This window comes from Macrobrachium nipponense, chromosome 30 (genome assembly GCF_015104395.2).
Source record: "Macrobrachium nipponense isolate FS-2020 chromosome 30, ASM1510439v2, whole genome shotgun sequence".
Lineage (NCBI taxonomy): Eukaryota > Metazoa > Arthropoda > Malacostraca > Decapoda > Palaemonidae > Macrobrachium > Macrobrachium nipponense.
In genome coordinates, this window is record NC_087218.1 from 32,760,044 (window position 1) to 32,769,778 (window position 9,735).

Sequence of the window (9,735 nt, forward strand, 5' to 3'; positions counted from 1 at the left end):
AATAATAATACATACTATAACTGTAAGTACAAAATTCATATCTGAGTATTTTAAATACAATAATCATTCCATTTCTCTCTTTTAAATACTGTAAGGACAACTCTCTCTCTCCACAAGATACTTGTCATGCATTTGGTTTGTTTTCTATTTCTTCTTTTCCTTTATCTCTCTCGCTCTCAGCAAAAGAATTGATTAGACAGACAAACATAATTGAACAGTCCTCTCTTTCTCTCTTCTCTGGAGAAATATATGTATTTATGGGAGGGGAAAAAAGTTGCCTACAGACGTTCATTTCAATCTTATGAAACCGTAAGGAGTTATTCTCTCTCTCTCTCTCTCTCTGTGCTATTGGCTGTTTATATATTTCTAATGGTAAAATGTTTAAGATTACTTTAAAATGATATTAATAATACCAATTCAATGGTATATTTGATGTAGGATAATACTTTAAGTAGACATTTGGTATTGTGATTTCACATACAATTGCTTCCTTTGTAAAAAGAAAATGGATGTCTCAATTAGTAACAGTATGAAAAAGAAAACAGTGCATGACTGAATACTTATGGGGGGGGGGACTGAATTATTTTCACATACGTAACTAAGTCATGCAGTACGTACATAGTATGTAGTTATGTATAAACCATAAAATGTAGAAAGAATCTGACTGGGATTTCCTTCATTCTTCCATAATTTTTTAAATTTATAAGCAAAAATCTTACTAATTCACTATGGTATTCTCTTTAAGGACGGAATAATTATTGCTTGTTCTAAATATATTATTTGAATAGTAAATCATTTATTTATCATACAAAAAAAAAACAAAAAAATACATCTTTGTAGTAGAGAGAAAGAGAGAGAGATTATTATTTTTATTGTGTGATGATTTAACTATAAAAAAAACTTACTAATATACAGTATTAATCTTAAAATTAATATTTTGAAAATTAGTAATCATTTTTGTATCGATATAAAAATGTATTTAGTCATGAAAATAAACATCAAAATACACTAATTAGTGATTATTTTCGTCGGAAAATTCCGCGAATGGGCGAGTCCGTCCGCGAATAATTTCTAGATAGGTTCCAAAGAAAAACCCGCGAATGTGGGAGTCCGCGAATCCGGAGAACGCGAATACGGGGGGAACACTGTAATCATATATCTCTATCTATCTATCTATCTATCTATCTATCTATATATATATATATATATATATGTATATATATATATATATATATATATATATATATATATATATATATATATATATATATATATATATCTATATATATATATCTACAATACATATATTGAATAACTTGATCATGAAGTACATAAAACGTGATGCTATGTATAAATAAAGGTTTTTTTGCCACGAAGAAGGAAAAAAAATGAAAAAAGCGAGATAGCGAGTACTTTCGGTCCTATTCGGACCCTTAACTGAGGCAAACTGATTTTACAAAGAACACCATATGCTCCCCGTGTTGTTTTCAAAATGTACTGTTTTCTGGAAGAATCACTTGTTTACTGCGGTATCCTTCAAGGTTGTGGCTAGCCTATGGCGACTCCTCCTCTCTGTAGAGTGAAAATCGCCCTTATGGCTAATCTGGTAGTGTCCAGTTTGTATATTAAGCCTTCTTCTGACTATGGTGTTCTTTGTAAAATCAGTTTGCCTCAGTTAAAGGGTCCGAATAGGACCGAAAGTACTCGGTTATTCTCGCTTTTTCATTTTCCTTCGTGGCAAAAAAAACCTTTATATATACATACATACTATATATATATATATATATATATATATATATAATATATATATATATATTATTATAATGGAAGTTTTGAATGCAATTATAATTGTGGTAATAGGACTTAATTCACAATCAGGACTTGTGTATCATGCTATGAAAGTTTTGTTTGTTTTCTGTGTTCAGATTTCCCAAATTTAAAGATAACGTGTGCTAAGTAATCCCACTTTTCATTTTGAAGTACGTAAGACACACAGACAGTGAAAGCTCATCAGCCTTTTGAAGAAGGTTGTTTTTGCACTTTGAGAATGTCTTAGCTAAGCTGATTTCTTTATCGATGTAAACACATGCATAATTTTTTTTATCATCGCGGTCGAGCCTGTGAAGGAACAAGGGAGCCTTATTCATAGACATATGTGAACGCAGTCAAAGAGGTCCTGTATTTGGTACCCCTATAGAGCTGACGTAATATGTTTTCGTCTTAGACGTGTACACTGAAATAGTACACCCATTCCCTTGATACGATAGTTACGCATATAAAATGTAGATTCATTCGCTTGGAGGATAGCGGCGTGCGTTAGTCTCTCTCTCTCTCGCTCGGTTGCGAGGCTGTTTCAGTAACTTAACGTAACGAGCTGGTCACTCATTTTTATATAATTCTTAGTAATATAGGTGTTGTTTGTGGAATCTGAACATAGTATTATTTCTGTTAAATCTGTGAAGGCGCCCACAAAAATAGTGAAAAAGTGTAAAATTGTAACAGGCCTTTTGATTGAAGCTGCAGCTGTGTATAAGGTATTTTTACAAATGTTTTGAAGTGCACTTCGAGGTTTTATCATTTCTAAACATTTATCTTTTGCTTTGTTCTTTTGACATATCCCATTTTTATATGCTTAATGTTTGTACTGTCAATGCTTTAGTTGTTTTCATATTATGCATTATGTTTTTCTGCATTGTCTTTATTTTGTTTAATTAGTTTGAATAATATTCTACTGTGTACATTTTGAATCTTACACTTGTGAATTAACTTGCATTTAATTAAATTTAATTTCAAATTTAATTATTGCTTTATGATTTAATTTAATTTTCTTGATAAACTTTGATTTAATTTTGCTTAATTAATTCAAGAATTAATTAAACTTTTGTTTTCAAATAATAACAATTTCCCTGAGATTGTGAATTTCACTTATAAATTTTGAATTTAGAAATAAATGTTTGTATTTAAAATTTATAGGAGTATTTTACTACAACCCCAGTATTAAACTATGTTTTATTTTGTTTAGGTAGAAATATAGAGTGATAATTGTGACTTTTCCCACAAATAAAACAGTCAGGGAAATATTTAGATTTGAAGTTGCATGAGTGATGCCCTTTAATTAAGATTACCTCACACATATTTTAATGAACTTAGACTGATTGTTTTCTTGACTGTTCAGTTAGAAAAAAGGGATCACTCTTACCTTTAGAGTATTCAGTCGTTTAGTATTTGTGATGAAGGGTCAGGTGTCTGTCTGTAGTGAGGTAAGTAACAACCAGGTACTTGAACGAACTGTGCCCCAAGCACAAAGGATGTCCGAGACCCAGGAATAAAAGGGTCTCCTGTACTAACAAGCACAAATGGTAAGTGTAGTAACCAGATACTTGGCAATTTGGGTTAACAAATATCAATGGTGTCCAGACACAGATCTTTGACTATTTCATGCACCAAGTATTAATGGTATCCAGACCCAGATACTCTTGCCCACTTCCCCCCAAGTATTAATGGTATCCAGACCCAGATACTCTTGCCCACTTCGTCACAAGTATTAATGGTGCCCAGACCCGGGATATTTGGCACTTTATGTACCAAGTATCAATGATCCCCAGAAACCAGGGAGGAAAACAAATCACACTATCACTCTAGCTTATACTGGTGGTGTTAGGAATATATTTTGTTAGAAGAGTGACCATATATTTGTTTTTGCATTTTATTGTAAGAATTGTATTTGAAAAAAATGGCTACATTCGCTACTCAGGAATTTTTAGCAGCCCTTTCCATCCAAGTGTTGTATGAAACTACTCTGACTAAGGCACAGTGGAGTGCTCTAGCAGTAGCATGTGGTTGTCATGTGTCTAGTAGCATGATAAAATAAAAGCACAAATCAAATGCATAGTCATGCAAGCATTGATAGACTCTGGTAGAATAACTGATGATGATGAGTTACAACTAGCTCAAGAGTTGTTGAATGTAGCACAGGCTGATCTTATAAATAAGCAAGTAGAAAAGAAAGAGAAAAGTGATGCAGAGTTAGAACTCAGACGCATAGAAGCAGAAGAAAGTTTGATTAAGCTGAAAATACAGGCTGAAAGAGAGAGAATCCAAGCTGAAAAAGACAGAATAGACAGGGAAAAACAAGAAAGAAGAGAAAGAGAAGAAGAAAAAGTAGCAGAAGATGAGAGGCAAAGGATAAAAGAGGAAAGAGAAATTGCAAGACATGAAAGGGAGATGGAATTGATAAGAGCTAGATCCACATTACCTGCAACACCGTCTAACCCTAACCATGGTAATCAAGACCCTGCATTTGATGTAGTAAGAGTGCAGAAGTTAATCCCTAAGTTTACTGAAGAGGCTCCAGATGAGTTCTTTGATCACTTTGAGAAAGTGGCTTCAGGTATGGGATGGCCAGAAGATAAATGGTCAGTTTTGCTACAAAGTGTCTTGATTGGTAAAGGGAGAAGTGCTTATCTAGCATTAACAGCTGATCAGTGTAAAGACTATAAGGTGCTCAAACATAATGTGCTACAAGTATACCAGTTGACCCCAGAGTACTACAATGAAAGATTCATAAACCTAAGGAAGGATGAAAAAGTAACTTTCTTGGATTATGCTTATAAAGTGAGGAGGTGTTTTAAAAGATGGTTGGAGGCAGCTAAAGTTACAGCTTTTGAAGAGTTAGTTGTTTTAGAGCAATATTTTAAAGGTATTCCTGAGCATATAAGAGCCTATTTGAGAGAGAGAGAGGTTAAAAAACTTGACAAAGCTGCTACACTGAGTGAAGACTACTATATAATTAGTAGCAGGCGCAATTATAATGTCAAGTACCAGAGTCAACCACGCCCAGGTTTTAAGTTTCATCTAGGTTTCAGGAACAATTTTATAAGTGGGAAACCTACAAGTAATAATACTCCTCAGCAAGCTAATGCAAAATCCTCATCTAATTTTGCAAGACAGTTGCAAAAGCCAAATGTTGTCTGCTTCAAGTGTGGAAGAGCAGGACACTTCAGTCAGGAGTGTTATTGGAATTATCAGCAGTCCAAGCCTGTTGGTCAAATAGTAAGAGGTGACCAGGTCAAACAGACTGTTAAGAACAATGTGGGGAGGAATCCGACTACAGGGAAGACTGAAACTAAACAAGCTGAGTAGTTTAGCACCGTGGAAATGTAACTTCAAGCAGTGAGTGGCTGAGCAGTTTGGAGGCTTTTAAGCCATATATCTATGAGGGTACACTGGCAACTCAAAAAGTGTGTGTGCAGGTACCAGTCAAGATTTTATGTGATACAGGGAGCAACCATAGTGTGGTGTTACATGGTGCTCACCCAATGTTGGAGAAGAATCTCACTGGAGATTCAGTTATTTTGAAGGGTATAAGAGGGGAGGAAGTGACTCCTATATGCCGCTTACACCTGTCCTGTGAATTGGTGACAGGGAGTGTTGATTTTGCTGTAAAGGACTCACTGGCTGTGGAAGGTATACATGTTCTGTTGGGAAATGAAGTTGGTGGTGTTCCATTTGTTCCTTGTCCTGTAGTGACAGACAAACCGTTGAGGATTAGTCCTACGGTAGAGTTGGAGAAGAATAACCCCCACCTGTTCCCTAGTTGTGTAACTACCAGAAGTATGAGGAGAATTACGACTGTTGGTGAAGAAACTGAGGATTTGCACGCCCAAGATGGATCAAGTGAAGGATCTTTGAACTTAGAACAATTGTTCCAGGGGAGTGATGCCTCCCGTGGAGCTGACCGAGAAAGGATTTCCCAAGAAAATGAAGAATCTGCTGTTCCTGAAGAGACTCTGAGTAGTCAAGGTATTCCTGAAGATAATAGTGAAACTACAGTAGCTGAGGTAGCAGATATTGATAGTTCAACTATTGAAGTTGAAACAGGTAACAAGAGAGAAGCTAATGGACTTGCAGAAGAAGAGGATGCATCGTTAGCTGATTTGTTCTTCAGAGTGTTGTCAGGAAAGAGATGCAGCAAACTCCTACCTGTTATTATCTGAAGGAAGGTTGCTGATGAGGAAGTATAAACCTTCAGATATACCCGGAAATGCTGAATGGGGCGAATATCATCAGATTTTGATTCCATGGCCATTGTGAAAGCAAGTGGTAGCAGTAGCCCATGAATCTGGACATATGGGAGTCAGAAAGACTGTGGAGAAGATCATGAGATATTTTTTCTGGCCTGGACTTCATAAAGATGTTAGCAGGTTCTGTCGGGAGTGTCATACCTGTCAGGTCGCTGGAAGACCTAATGAAACCATTCAGAAAGCCCCCCTACAACCTATAGAAGTTCGAGGAGAACCCTTTAACAAGGTGATTAAACTATGGTTGGACGCTTTCCCGAAAGAACGAAGAAAGGAAATGAATATCTGTTGACATTAATGTGTCCTGTTACCAGATATCCTGAAGCGATCCCTGTTAGAAACATATCTGCCAAGATAGTTGCTGAGAAACTATTGGAGTTTTTCTCAAAGTTTGGTATACCAGAAATTGTACAAAGTGATAGAGGAACGAACTTTACTTCCAAGTTATTCCAGCAAAGTGATAGAGGAACGAACTTTACTTCCAAGTTATTCCAGCAAAGTGATAGAGGAACGAACTTTACTTCCAAGTTATTCCAGGATGTGATGAACTTATTAGGGGTAAAACAACAGTTATCAACTGCTTATCATCCAGAAACTCAAGGTGCCTTGGAAAGGTTCCACCAGACATTGAAAAGTATGCTGACAAAGTATTGTTCTGAGTCAGGAAGAGAATGGGATGTTGGTTTACCCTTAATGTTATTTGAAGTTAGAAATGTGTATCAAGAAAGCATCGGATGTTCACCTAATGAGATGATTTTTGGAAGAGAAGTGAGAGGACCTTTGAAGATTCTTGCAGAAAATTGGGTAGAAAATAAAGAGGAAATCCAAGGAGAGTATGTGAAGAACTTAAGGAAAAGGTTGGAAGAGATTAGAAAATTCTCTTTAGAAAATCTAAAAATGAGTCAAGAGAAAATGAAAAGGAACTATGACAGAAAGACTAAGCTAAGAAGTTTTAGTGTTGGTCAACAAGTGTTAGTGTTTCTGCCAGTCAAGAGATTTCCCCTTACAAATAAATTTCAAGGTCCCTACAGGATAATTGAGAAGTTAAGTGATAGAACTTATGTGACTGAAACACCAGAAAGAAGAAAACGACAGAGGAAGATACATGTGAACCTTTTGAAACCTTACTTCTCAGAAACTAAAACTGAAACTGTGTCAATAATACAGACAACTTCATCTACAGAAGACGATGACGGCTATGAATTGGGAGCTGAAAGCAAGATGAATAATTCTCATTTTTGGAAAATTTGGAGGATAAACTGAAACATCTTAATGTTGAACAAGGTGAGGAATTGAGTGAAGTGATTAGAAGCTTCACAGAGATTTTTGCAGATGTACCCAGACGTACTAATCTGACCAAACATGAAATCAAGATCAAAGAAGATGGAAAATCGTTCAAACAAAGAGCTTATCGCTTATCACCTTATCATCGAGATGTTCTGAAGAAAGAAGTTCAGTATTTGCTGCAACATGGATTAGCAGAACCCAGTTCAAGTCACTTCAGTTCTCCATGTGTATTAGTGAAGAAACCTGATGGCTCCTTAAACTGAATTCCATTAGTATGGCTGACAATTATCCCTTGCCTCTTATAGATCAGTTACTTGATAATATTGGGCAAGCCAAGTTTGTTTCCAAGATAGACTTATTGAAAGGATATTATCAGATACCCTTAGATGAAAATGCGAAGTTGCTGTCAGCTTTTATTACTCCTTTTGGGTTGTATCAGTATACTGTATTGCCATTTGGTCTGATGAATGCACCAGCCACATTTCAACGAGTGATGGATCAACTGCTAGGATCTATAGAAGGAGTAGGTGTATACCTTGATGACACAGTCATTTACTCTACAACGTGGGAAGAACATCTGCAGATCCTGAAGAAAGTTTTCAAGAAACTACAAGAGGCAGGACTAACAGTCAACCTAGAGAAGAGTGAGTTTGGGAAGGCGACTGTTCAGTACCTTGGGTTTGAAGTTGGAAAAGGCCTTCTCGCTCCGGTGAATGCTAATGTGGAAGGTATCCGTAAGTCTAACCCTCCTACTACTAGGAAGCAACTACAAAGATTTTTGGGCATGGCTGGATTCTATCGTCGTTTCTGTCCAAATTTCTCAGCCGTAGTAGCTCCCTTGACAGACTTAACTAGTCCCAAAGCTAAATTTGTTTGGACTCCAGAATGTCAAGAATCCTTTGAGAAGGTAAAAGCCATTTTAACTTCAAGACCAGTGCTTCAAGCTCCAGACTTTAATAAGAAATTTGTGATACAAGTTGATGCCTCTGATTGTGGAATTGGAGCTGTTCTGCTTCAAGAACATGAAAATAACCTTCTACACCCTGTGTGTTTCCTGTCTTCGAAACTGAAAAGGTATCAGAAAAACTATGCAACTATTGAAAAGGAAACTCTAGCCTTAATCACAGCATTGAAAAAGTTTGAAGTGTATGTGAACAGACCTAGGAATGAAGAGGTTTTAGTGTTGTCTGATCACAATCCCCTGTCATTCATACAGTGGATGGAAAACAATAATCAAAGACTGACCAGGTGGTCTTTGTGCTTGCAACAGTATAATATAAAGGTTGAGCACATATCTGGTAAGAACAATGTAGTTGCCGATTATTTATCCTCTGGGGGGAGGAATCTTATAATGTAAGTTTTGAATGCAATTATAATTGTGGTAATATGATTAATTCACCTCAGGACTTGTGTATCATGCTATGAAATGTTTGTTTTCTGTGTTCAGATTTCCCAAATTTAAAGATAACATGTGCTAAGTAATCCCACTTTTCATTTTGAAGTACGTAAGACACACAGAGAGTGAAAGCTCATCAGCCTTTTGAAGAAGGTTGTTTTCGCACTTTGAGAATGTCTTAGCTAAGCTGATTTCTTTATCGATGTAAACAGTGCGTAATTTTTTTTATCATCGCGGTCGAGCCTGTGAAGGAACAAGGGAGCCTTATTCATAGACATATGTGAACGCAGTCAAAGAGGTCCTGTATTTGGTACCCCTATAGAGTTGACGTAATATGTTTTCGTCTTAGACGTGTACACTGAAATACACCCATTCCCTTGATACGATAGTTACGCATATAAAATGTAGATTCGTTCGCTTGGAGGATAGCAGCGTGCGTTAGTCTCTCTCTCTCGCTCGGTTGCGAGGCTGTTTCAGTAACTTAACGTAACGAGCTGGTCACTCATTTTTATATAATTCTTAGTAATATATGTGTTGTTTGTGGAATCTGAACATAGTATTATTTCTGTTAAATCTGTGAAGGCGCCCACGAAAATAGTGAAAAAGTGTAAAATTGTAACAGGCCTTTTGATTGAAGCTGCAGCTGTGTATAAGGTATTTTTACAAATGTTTTGAAGTGCACTTCGAGGTTTTATCATTTCTAAACATTTATCTTTTGCTTTGTTCTTTTGACATAGCCCATTTTTATATGCTTAATGTTTGTACTGTCAATGCTTTAATTGTTTTCATATTATGCATTATGTTTTTCTGCATTGTCTTTATTTTTTAATTAGTATGAATAATATTCTACTGTGTACATTTTGAATCTTACACTTGTGAATTAACTTGCATTTAATTAAATTTAATTTCAAATTTAATTATTGCTTTATGATTTAATTTAATTAATTTTCTTGATAAACTTTGATTTAATTT